This window comes from Bidens hawaiensis, unplaced genomic scaffold (genome assembly GCF_021521415.1).
Source record: "Bidens hawaiensis isolate Kalapana, Puna unplaced genomic scaffold, B.hawaiensis_p1.1 tig00067208_1, whole genome shotgun sequence".
NCBI classification, from domain to species: Eukaryota; Viridiplantae; Streptophyta; class Magnoliopsida; order Asterales; family Asteraceae; genus Bidens; species Bidens hawaiensis.
The window spans coordinates 35,613-45,502 of NW_027501909.1; the positions used below are offsets into that span (position 1 = coordinate 35,613).

At 35.0% G+C, this 9,890-nt stretch overlaps 1 pseudogene; it reads right to left on the reverse strand.

Annotated features, from left to right (window-relative positions):
• Positions 1-3,461: 3,461 nt before the first annotated feature.
• LOC143604880 (GDSL esterase/lipase At5g03820-like) lies at positions 3,462-6,031 on the reverse strand (annotated as a pseudogene).
• Positions 6,032-9,890: the final 3,859 nt, after the last annotated feature.

The window sequence follows — 9,890 nt, forward strand, 5'->3', positions numbered from 1 at the left end:
TCCTGATTCGGGTTCTGGGGTCTCATTCTGACGACCCTGACTTGATTCGGCCTTGCTGGCCTCATGTGTTGCGATTGCTTGCGCGATTATTTCCGCGAGTTCCTCGGGTGTCATGGTAATTCCTTTGGCTTTAGTTGGAGGCATTCTCGCTTTAAAAGAGTGAAAATATATCAAACTTAGCGCATGTACTCTGAGCACATAATGTTATCATTATTTACTAGACACTGTGTGACCCGTGTTCCTAAGTGTGTGTATAGTTTCTTTTGAAAATATTTTCTTTGAAAAATATTTCATGTGATTCCCCAACGGTTATAGTCTAGGTTAAAACTTCTTTTCCTAGTTCGCTATAACCAGTGCTCTGATACCAATCTGTCACACCCGGCCCTGAGCGGCGGAAACAGCCGGGCGCGCGCGAGTGGGGATTGATAATTAAGCACGGGCCATTGCAAACATTCAAAGATTTTCATTGCGCATGAAAAGTTTAATACAAATACATTACATTGTTTAAAAATTATAAAAACATCCAAGTATAAAAACTGTTGATTTCCACGCCATATCCCCTTGCGCGGCGGGAACAACCACGCGCATCGAAGGGATAGAACTAAAATCTTCCAAAAAGCTAGTTTTAGATGTTCAGCGTGAGGTGCTCTAAGTGTGACTCCATGCGCTACCTAGTTATCTCCTGAAAGACACGTAAAAACATTCGAATCAGTATAAACTGAGTGAGTTCACAAGTTTTAGTAACTTGATAAATCGTATTGCATCATAATCTTGATACAAATCATTCTGAAACATAATTCTGATATCATCATTAAAACACATGCTTGGTAAAACGTAGTTCTATCAACATATTCTGATAAAATCGTTCCGCGGTTTACGCGCGAACATTTCTGGGCACTGTGCTCGTCTGTGCAAAGTGGCGCTGCCACTACGAGCTAAAATGAGTAGTACCGTCCCGCGGATTACGCGCGAACGTTTCAGGAAAAATGTGCTCGTCCATGCAAAGTGGCGCTGCCACTACGAGCTAATATAAGTAGTACCGTCCCGCGGATTACGCGCGAACGTTTCAGGAAATATGTGCTCGTCCATGCAAAGTGGCGTTGCCACTACGAGCTAATCAATAATTCCGTCCCGCGGGTTACGCGCGGACGTTGTGCCGGAAAACAAGGCGCTCGTCCATGCAAAGAGGTGCGACCCCTACGAGTGGGTGGATCAAACCAGCAGTCCCTACCCTTAGAGTTCCAATGGTAAAGTGATCACTTACTCGAGTTCTAGCGCACATACATCGAAAACCTTAGATAACCGTTCGCATTGCTCATCATGAAATATAATTTAAACACATAATCGCTTGCATAGCTTGTAAGTATACCATGATAAAATATTATTTAGGTACGTGTCCCTCGCCCCGAAAACAGTTTAAAAATAGTGAAAACATAGGGGCTGTGAGACTCACCTGTGGTTCTTGTTAAGGGATTAAATCGAGATTCGGGTTTTCTTGGTGTTGGCCTTGGAATTGAAGGTCTAGAATACGATTAAATAACAAGAAGTATATATATTAAGATCAAGAAATAGGAGAATATAAGGGTTGGAAAGTAGATCTCAAGGTTATATTCTCGGCTTACCTAGTAACAGGATCGGAAATGAAAACAACGGATGCTTGGGAGAGGATTAGTGCAAGTTTGCAGTTCTTTGAAGTGTGTTTTGGGTGATAATTTAGGTTACATATTTATAGGCAAACTCAAGGGAACACAATCCCTTGCTTTAGGGGATTGTAATCTTTTCATATCTAGGGGTAATGATGATAAAGTATGGAAATTATTATTATTTATTTAAGAGTGGAGTAGTGGATAAAAGATTTTGATTTGATTTGGTCAGGACATGCAGGTCTGGGGTTGGTGAGAATAGGGTGGCTGACAGTTGACTTTTCGTGTTACAGTGTGCTTTTTCAGGTACTTTTGTTAGTGTACAGTAAAAAGTGGAAAATCTCTGAAACACGCTACTGTTTCCTTTTGGGCGGGAGTAATCTCCTTACGTCTGGAGAATAGACTAAGTGTTCTGTGCGTATCACTTTGTGCGCATAGCTTTCTGCGTGAAGGACATTTCTTTGCTGCGGGTAGGTGCGTAACCTTCTCGCAGTTAGGACATTGAGTTTCATTTGTAGATTCTCCAGGTGGTCTTGGTATTTCAACATAGTGATCAGTTATGTTGAAGTCAATTCCATCTTGGAGCTTCAGACAAACTAGCTCTCAATGTTCCCGCCATGCGGGGAGGTTAGTTCCCTTCCGCACGCGCATAAACGATTTAGGATGCACCCGCCTTAGCATCATGCGGGATGGTCAACCCATTAGACAACATAACGTTAAGGTGCATGAAAACATAAAGCCAAAACATTCGCGCATGGCGCATATAACATATGCCCACGCTGGTTCTTAACATGGCGCGCTCGCGCAGGGCGCACATAACAAATGCACGCGCTGATTCTAACATAGCGCGTTCGCGCAGGGCGCACATAACATAATTACCTAATATTTAGGTTGATTACTTGGTTTAAGGGATTGGGAATTTACCGGGTGTCACAGCCGTCAATCACCACCTGCTGTTGTCCGGCGCCTTCTGCCGCCACCGCGAGCTGCTGCCGCCCGTTGTCCGCAGATCTCGCTGGATCTCTTGTTGGTTCGTTGATTGTGTCAAATTCTAACTCGATTCGTTATATCTTGGTGTTCTTCCCGGTTTTGATAACCGAGTACGAACTAAACTATATCTATGGTTGTTCGTTTATATATATCGTACTCGTATATGTTGTAACCGGATACGGGTTCGGGTTTCCTTTTACTGTTCGTTTTACTCGTTTATTTATCCGCTGCGTTTTTAGTTCGTTTATATATATATATATATATATATATATATATTGATTAATATTTATGAAACAAAATACCTAATAGAACGGTTTAAAATAGTTTGACCGTTTTGTTCCGAACCACCGTTGAAACCCAACATTATAAACATTCAAAACTTTTTTATAAATCAAGAAATTTTTTGCCTCGAAATTTTCCGTTGCTTCTTTCTGTTTAGTCAATTTAGGATGTTGTAAATGAGATGTGAGAGATCTTAAGCAAATGAGTGACAAATTTAGGAAAATAGTCATTTTATGTTAAAATATAAGAATGGTTATGGGGAAGCCGAATGAACGTCTCATTCCTTAGATTTATGTGTAATCAATTTTTTATAAAAAAAGTGAGAGAAATAGTGAGTCGGTAAATATATGAAATCACTATTGAATCTATAGTTATAATCCTTGTAATTTCTGGGTATGGAAAACTATATATAAATAATTTGATGAATTGAAGTTTTTTTTACTTACTTATCTTTTCCTTAAAAGCTAAGAAGTTATAGTAACTCTAATATGATTGCTCTTATTGTAAATTTTGACATTTATGCACTAAAAGAAACACAAACACATAGATATAAAAAGAAATGGTAAATGAAAATGCTCTAAGATATTAAGCCAAGTCCTTGCTCAAGCAAATTTTGTGCCAAGATTTGGTTTGCAGCTTCTGATGGATGAACTCCATCCCAAAATACATACCCTGTAGCATTTGAACATGTACCAACTGACCTTGCATTACAAAACAATGAAGTCTCAACTATCCTTGTGGAATGTTGCACAACATCCCCTCATTGACTCAAAAAAGCCTACACATAATGGAATCTATCAGTCATAAAAAAGAAAACAAAAGATCGACCTTTATCTAAAAAATATCTAAGAACATAGCTTGCAGGTGAAAGTGTCAAATGTTTGTACCGTTTTAAAAGCTTCTATTTCTAACGCATAGAAGTTTGTCAATCGTTGTATTCGAACAACGTGAATTAATTCTGTTAACTTGAAAGACATTTATGTCTTTTTAGGTTTTTAATTTTTTATAACCCGCATTTATTATATTATACCATACTATATATTATACCATTAACAATAAATAACTAATATCTTAATTCTGTAACAAAGATTGCCGACAACACCACTACAGCTGCCTATAACCGGGTACCATTAGTAACACCATCGTCGCCGCCCCGCTATCTCCCTTCACCTCTATTCTAGTTACCTATAGAAACCCACACCCCCACATCACTAATCTTGCCACCAATCTGTAATTTTTCTCTACCTCTCTATTGCCGTCTTAACGATTAACTCTCGAACTCGAAGCTATCTCTGTTGAATTTCCAATAATTTGAAATAGAAACAATTCCATATGCTAAACCATTAATTAATTTATTTATTTATTGTTAATGTTATTTTTATACCTTATTAGGCTTATGTTGGTCATTGTGACCTAGCTTAACCGATACTCTCTTCGTCCCTTTTTTAGTGTCATGGTTTGAAAACCACAAAGTAAAGGTAGATTGAATGATTTTTTTTTCGTTTACCAAATGACAATAATGTTCTTGTAAATTGGGTCCATCAAAATTGTTTACTAACGCTAGTTGTGTGTGTTTAAGAATAAATTTAGAATTAGCTAATAAATTATGAAAGTGGACATTTGTAATGGTACGATTAAAAAGAATACATGAACACTTTTAATGATACGAATGAAGTATATTTTAATAGTGTTAGTGACTTGAAAAATGACAAGAAAATGAAATCCTAAAAACGGAAATGTCTAATAAATATTTCTAGACGAAAAGAGTAAAAGTGACAAACCATAGGATAGAAAATGACAGTTTACTGCTATATAGCTCACCCATACCAAAAGATAACATGTTTCATGAGTAGTCAAGTAAAAAAAAACGTTAGTACCATTATCTGAAGGGTTTGTTATAAGATGAAGAAGAGGATGATAGATGTCGAAGACCACAAGTTTTAGGTCCGGATATTTGGCCAGTAGATTTTGAGACGTGGAGTTTAGTTTGTTGTTAAACATGATAACGTCCCGGTTTGTCCTGTGTATGCACTCATTGCTTCCCGGGCCAAATAGCGTGATGGCTGCGGGCAAACATCCGGCTGGTGGTAACGTAGTTACTCCTATTCTTCTTACTCCTAAACTATAAAGCTTCTACGCGTACACAAATTACGTACATATCAGCATATAATTTAAGTGTCATGTATATAATTATAACTTAAGTTTGATTCAAAATTACCTCCACGAAGGCGTAATATGATTTTAAAAGAATGTCTGCAATCTTTAAAGGTGTATACAATTTCCTCAAAACCGGATTGATGTAGCAGTTCTGAAGGAAATCACTGCTTTCCGCACCTAAAATGTGAATTCCGCCAGAAAATTTGGCGTTTGCGCTCTCGTTTCTGACCATACTAACCACTTGCTTTTGCCACTCCTGGTAATAGGATACCTGTCGTCGTAAAGAAACCGCTTTCTGCCACAAACATATATAACTTAAATTATATATTGGTACCCAAAGTGCATTTGAATTAGTTAGATATTTATTATTACATATAGTCGAGCTGTCTGGTATGCATAACCAGAACCTGCGGAGGCAAAGTTGGCGCCGCCAAGAAGACGGGTTTTGTTCGTTGTACTAAGATACGGTGGTGGATATGTTTCAAAACCCAAGAATTCAGCTGTTTATACAACATAGTATAGGAAACTGTTAAAAACTAATGATCAACACCAAGACCATGCATTTATGTTTTTTTTGTCATAAATTTATATACCAGTATAATCTGCTGCCAATTTTCCATTGCAAAACCTACCCGTAGGTTTATGAGTTACGAAATCTCTTCCATAAGGAAGGAAGTTTGCTCGGAACAAAGTGTTAAGATGATTGTTGTTTCCTGCGTCCATTGTAGAGTCCCCGGAGATACATAATGCCGGAACAATTGGATCGCCATTGATCAACACCACAAAAGAAAATAAAGCTAAGAAATACATGATCATTTCTCTTTTCCCCCAAAACAATGAATCAATCAGTCAATTTGTAACAAACTCATTTTCTTTTATGTCGGGATGCTTTGTATCTAGTAACCAGCAAGTGAATATAATATTGCATTCTCTAAACGAATGAAACAAGTAAATTAAGTTGTCTGAGATTGTTTTAGATTCATGTTAATTATTTTATTAATAACTTTATTGTTTAATATTACGGGTTAAGTTATTCTACAAAGAGAAACAAAAATGAAAAATATGAGAATTATTTGTATCCAAACAAAAAAAAATCCTAAAAAAATTAATAAAAAAATCATAACTCAAAATTTAATAAAAAAATGAAAAAAGTAAAAACACAAAAATGTTTCCACCGTCTTTCTCGTTCTCGAAAAAAATACACAAAGGTGAATGAAAAATATCATGTCTTTTTGTTTATCATTGTGTTTTGGGTTTGTTTTCGTAATTGATCGTGCCTTTTTTCCCTTGACATTGTGTTATTTTTTCTTTATATTGTGTTATATTACTCAACAATGTGCTATATTTTGTTCGACAGTGTGTTATATTTTGCAATTGTGTCTTTTTTTAGTTATAATTGTGTCTTTTGTTCATTTTCGTCATTGTGTCTTTGATCTCGGCATTGTGTTTTTTCGTCAATTTTTTTTTATTCTTTCGTCATTTTTTATTTTGTTTTTTTTTTTAACGGAAATGATAGCGAAAACATTTTAGTTTTTTAAATTTTTTCTTTTTAATTATATTTTGAGTTATGATTTCTTTATTATTTTTTTTGAATTATTTTGAAAGGATTTTTGTGTTGTTACAAATTCTTCTCATTTTGAGTTACTTATTTTTATCTCCATTTATATTTTAACTTTACCCTTTAATGTTAATGTACTAATGAATTTTTCTAAAACATTATGCCATTAACATAATATATGAAATTAAATCGTCTCATGTATAAAACTATTTAAAGGTCTACATTAGGGTCATATATTTCAGCGATCTAGAAAACTATAAAAATATCCGGAAATAACATGTAACGTTTAATCATAATTTGGCTTTAAGAACTTTGTATAGAATTTTTTTTTCGGAACGACTAACTAAGTAACTGATGTACTAAAACTAGTCAAATAAAAACACGCTAAAACTACTAACCGGCAAGTGTACGGGTCGACACTAGTACAGTTTATTAAGTTCGGATATCAAACCCACGAGACTCTTTAAATTACGAAACAATCAAATTAGACTCGACTTACTGACATGACTATTTAAATATTATTATTAAAGGGGGGTTTTAAACTAATTATTATTAAACTAGAACTTAACCCTAATTAATTAAAAAATAATAAACTATAATTATTACTTAAACCCTAATTAATATTTAATTAATAAACTCTTAAGAACCCTAACTAATTAAAATATGAATAAACTATTGAACTACTTAGATTATTTCAGATGATGGAAGTAACTACCTAGGCTTGAATCCCCTAAGTTTCAGTTATCAAATAGTTGGAAAATAATAGTTATGGAACTGGGATCGTAAAATAGATACTTAAAAGAAAACCCGAACAGGACCCCTGACCCTTCAAGAAGACACCTATGAGTTTTTAACAAGTTTTAAGACACACCAGTTATATGTATTAAACTTCCTTACGGTTATCTAATTAATATAAGAAAGAGTACCTTTAAAATGAAATTCTACCTTACAGCGCGGAAATCAAAGGTAATTTTATAAACTCAATTAACTCGCTAGACAAGGTTAATTAATCAAACTTAGACGGACTCCTTACGAAGAAGTAAATCTAGCAATCTAAACAAATATCTAACAATAACCAATCACCTTACAACTTTCTAGGTTAGCAGCACACTTTTATTCGTTTGACTAATAATATTATTCTTATCGTTTTATTGCAAATAAATCACCAACTAGTCAAGAATACACAGTAAATGACCTAACAAAATCCTATTATATGACAAACAATCACCAAGGATAATGTGGAAAAATAAAACAAGAACAACCAAAACCAAGTACACATACGCATCAATCAAGTAAAATCAAATAGTTTACTGAATCATTAAACCATAACGAAAAGAAACAATCCAACTAAAATCAAAACATCAACGATGGTTTATCATAAGCCTATGCAGTCTATAAAGTTTAGCCTAGCATCTTAAAATCAAACAAAATAATAATATAAGAAATCATGGTAAAAATATGAGAAACGAAATATTAAAAGCGATAAAACCCGTAGTCTTCGATTTTGAACAAGTAGCTTTTCACCGGGTGATTCCTTGCCTTCAAAACCGCCAAGAATCTCGAATAATAACTCTCGTAAACTCCAAATTCGTCCGGTGGCAGCAGGGTATTCTTCAGGTTAAGGTCAGGGATGTATTTATACTTAACAGTACCCAAAACTGAAGAAAACGTGAAAAACATTCTGGAAACTGATGGTGGCCGCCACGCGCGACCATGAATGCCCTCATGTCCACACGACGAGGCTTATAAAATTAGGGGGAGACCGGCCGGTCTGACCGGTTCCCCTTCCGTTTCATTTTCTGATGTGTTCCAGCTTCTCGTTTTTCGCTTTTTTCGATCACGATCAACTCCCGGAACCTACAAAATATAATATTGTTAGTAATATACAAATCTTGACTAAGAACGAACAAATAATAATTAAATATTAAATAAAATAAACAATGGAAACATATATATTTAGCATTATAACAATAATGCTGGGTACTCTGTACGCGTCCCCCATTGGCTAAAGGTAACTCAAGCCGGCCATGAGTCCGGACGGACATAGTTCCTAGTGATCCACCTATTGACGGATTCTCCAAATAATAGAATTGATAGTTATTGTTTCACATTCATTTTTAAAATTATTATTTTTTAAAAAAAATGACCGATTTATTACTTTGTAACTATTATGTGAGATAAGTATTATTTTAAGTTTATTTGTATTGATAAGTTTCATTTTTGTCACTTAAAAAAAGTTATACTCAAAGCACCCATAATGCGTTCGGAACTTGAGGTTCGGATCTAGTTGGCCCTATACAGACCAAGCCAAAAACATTTTTCAGGTTGTTGAATGTCGTCTAGAAAGTCAATGTTTATAGTTACAAACACGCTATGGATGGATGACACGGCCACCCACTCTCACATCAAATGTATATTGCATCTCACACACACGAACACACACGTATGTGTGTGTGTGTTTGTGTGTATATATATATGAGGTGGTTCAGGCGAGAAATGATATTACAGTGAGAAATGCGAGAAATCGATCTAAACCATTAATCATGTGTAATCAATGGTAGACATCAAAATTGGCATATATGTAATTACCAAGACCTTAAAATATTTTTTTTAAATAAAAAAGGGCAGAGTCATCATCAGCATGTGGGCAGATTTAAATCAAAACTAATGTTCATGACCAAGTTTGTTCACACCCCAACCTATAGCGTAAATGCCGGCGCATGAGCTGATTGCTCACAGCTCTCAAAGTACTATCATGCAATATTAAAATGATAATATCTATTATTCCAATTCAATAATCCAACAATTTCAAATAAATCAAGTACATAAATTCATAATTAAGCAAGTATAACAAAAATACAAAATTAAATTCTTGTATCTTATTCTCTTGCATGCACCCTAAGTTTTTTCAAACAATTCTTGATAATCATATAATATGGTAACCTGCGTATGCGTTAAAAATACAATAATTCAACACTAGGTTGAGTGAGTAAAACACAAGATAAGTGAATATATACTAAGAATAGAAAAATGGGCAAACTGTATCAAGTAATATGAGAAATTTAACCAAATGAGCAAGTAAATATGTTGTCGGTAAGCACGATGCCAGATGAACTGTACGATGGCTAAATAAGTTATCGGTAAGCATGATGCTAGATGAACTAGACGATGGCTACTACGACAGTCGTATGATCATACTATTCTGAGATTATGATGGACCTCTCCGAAATGTATTCAAATAAAGCATAGTATGGTGCAGG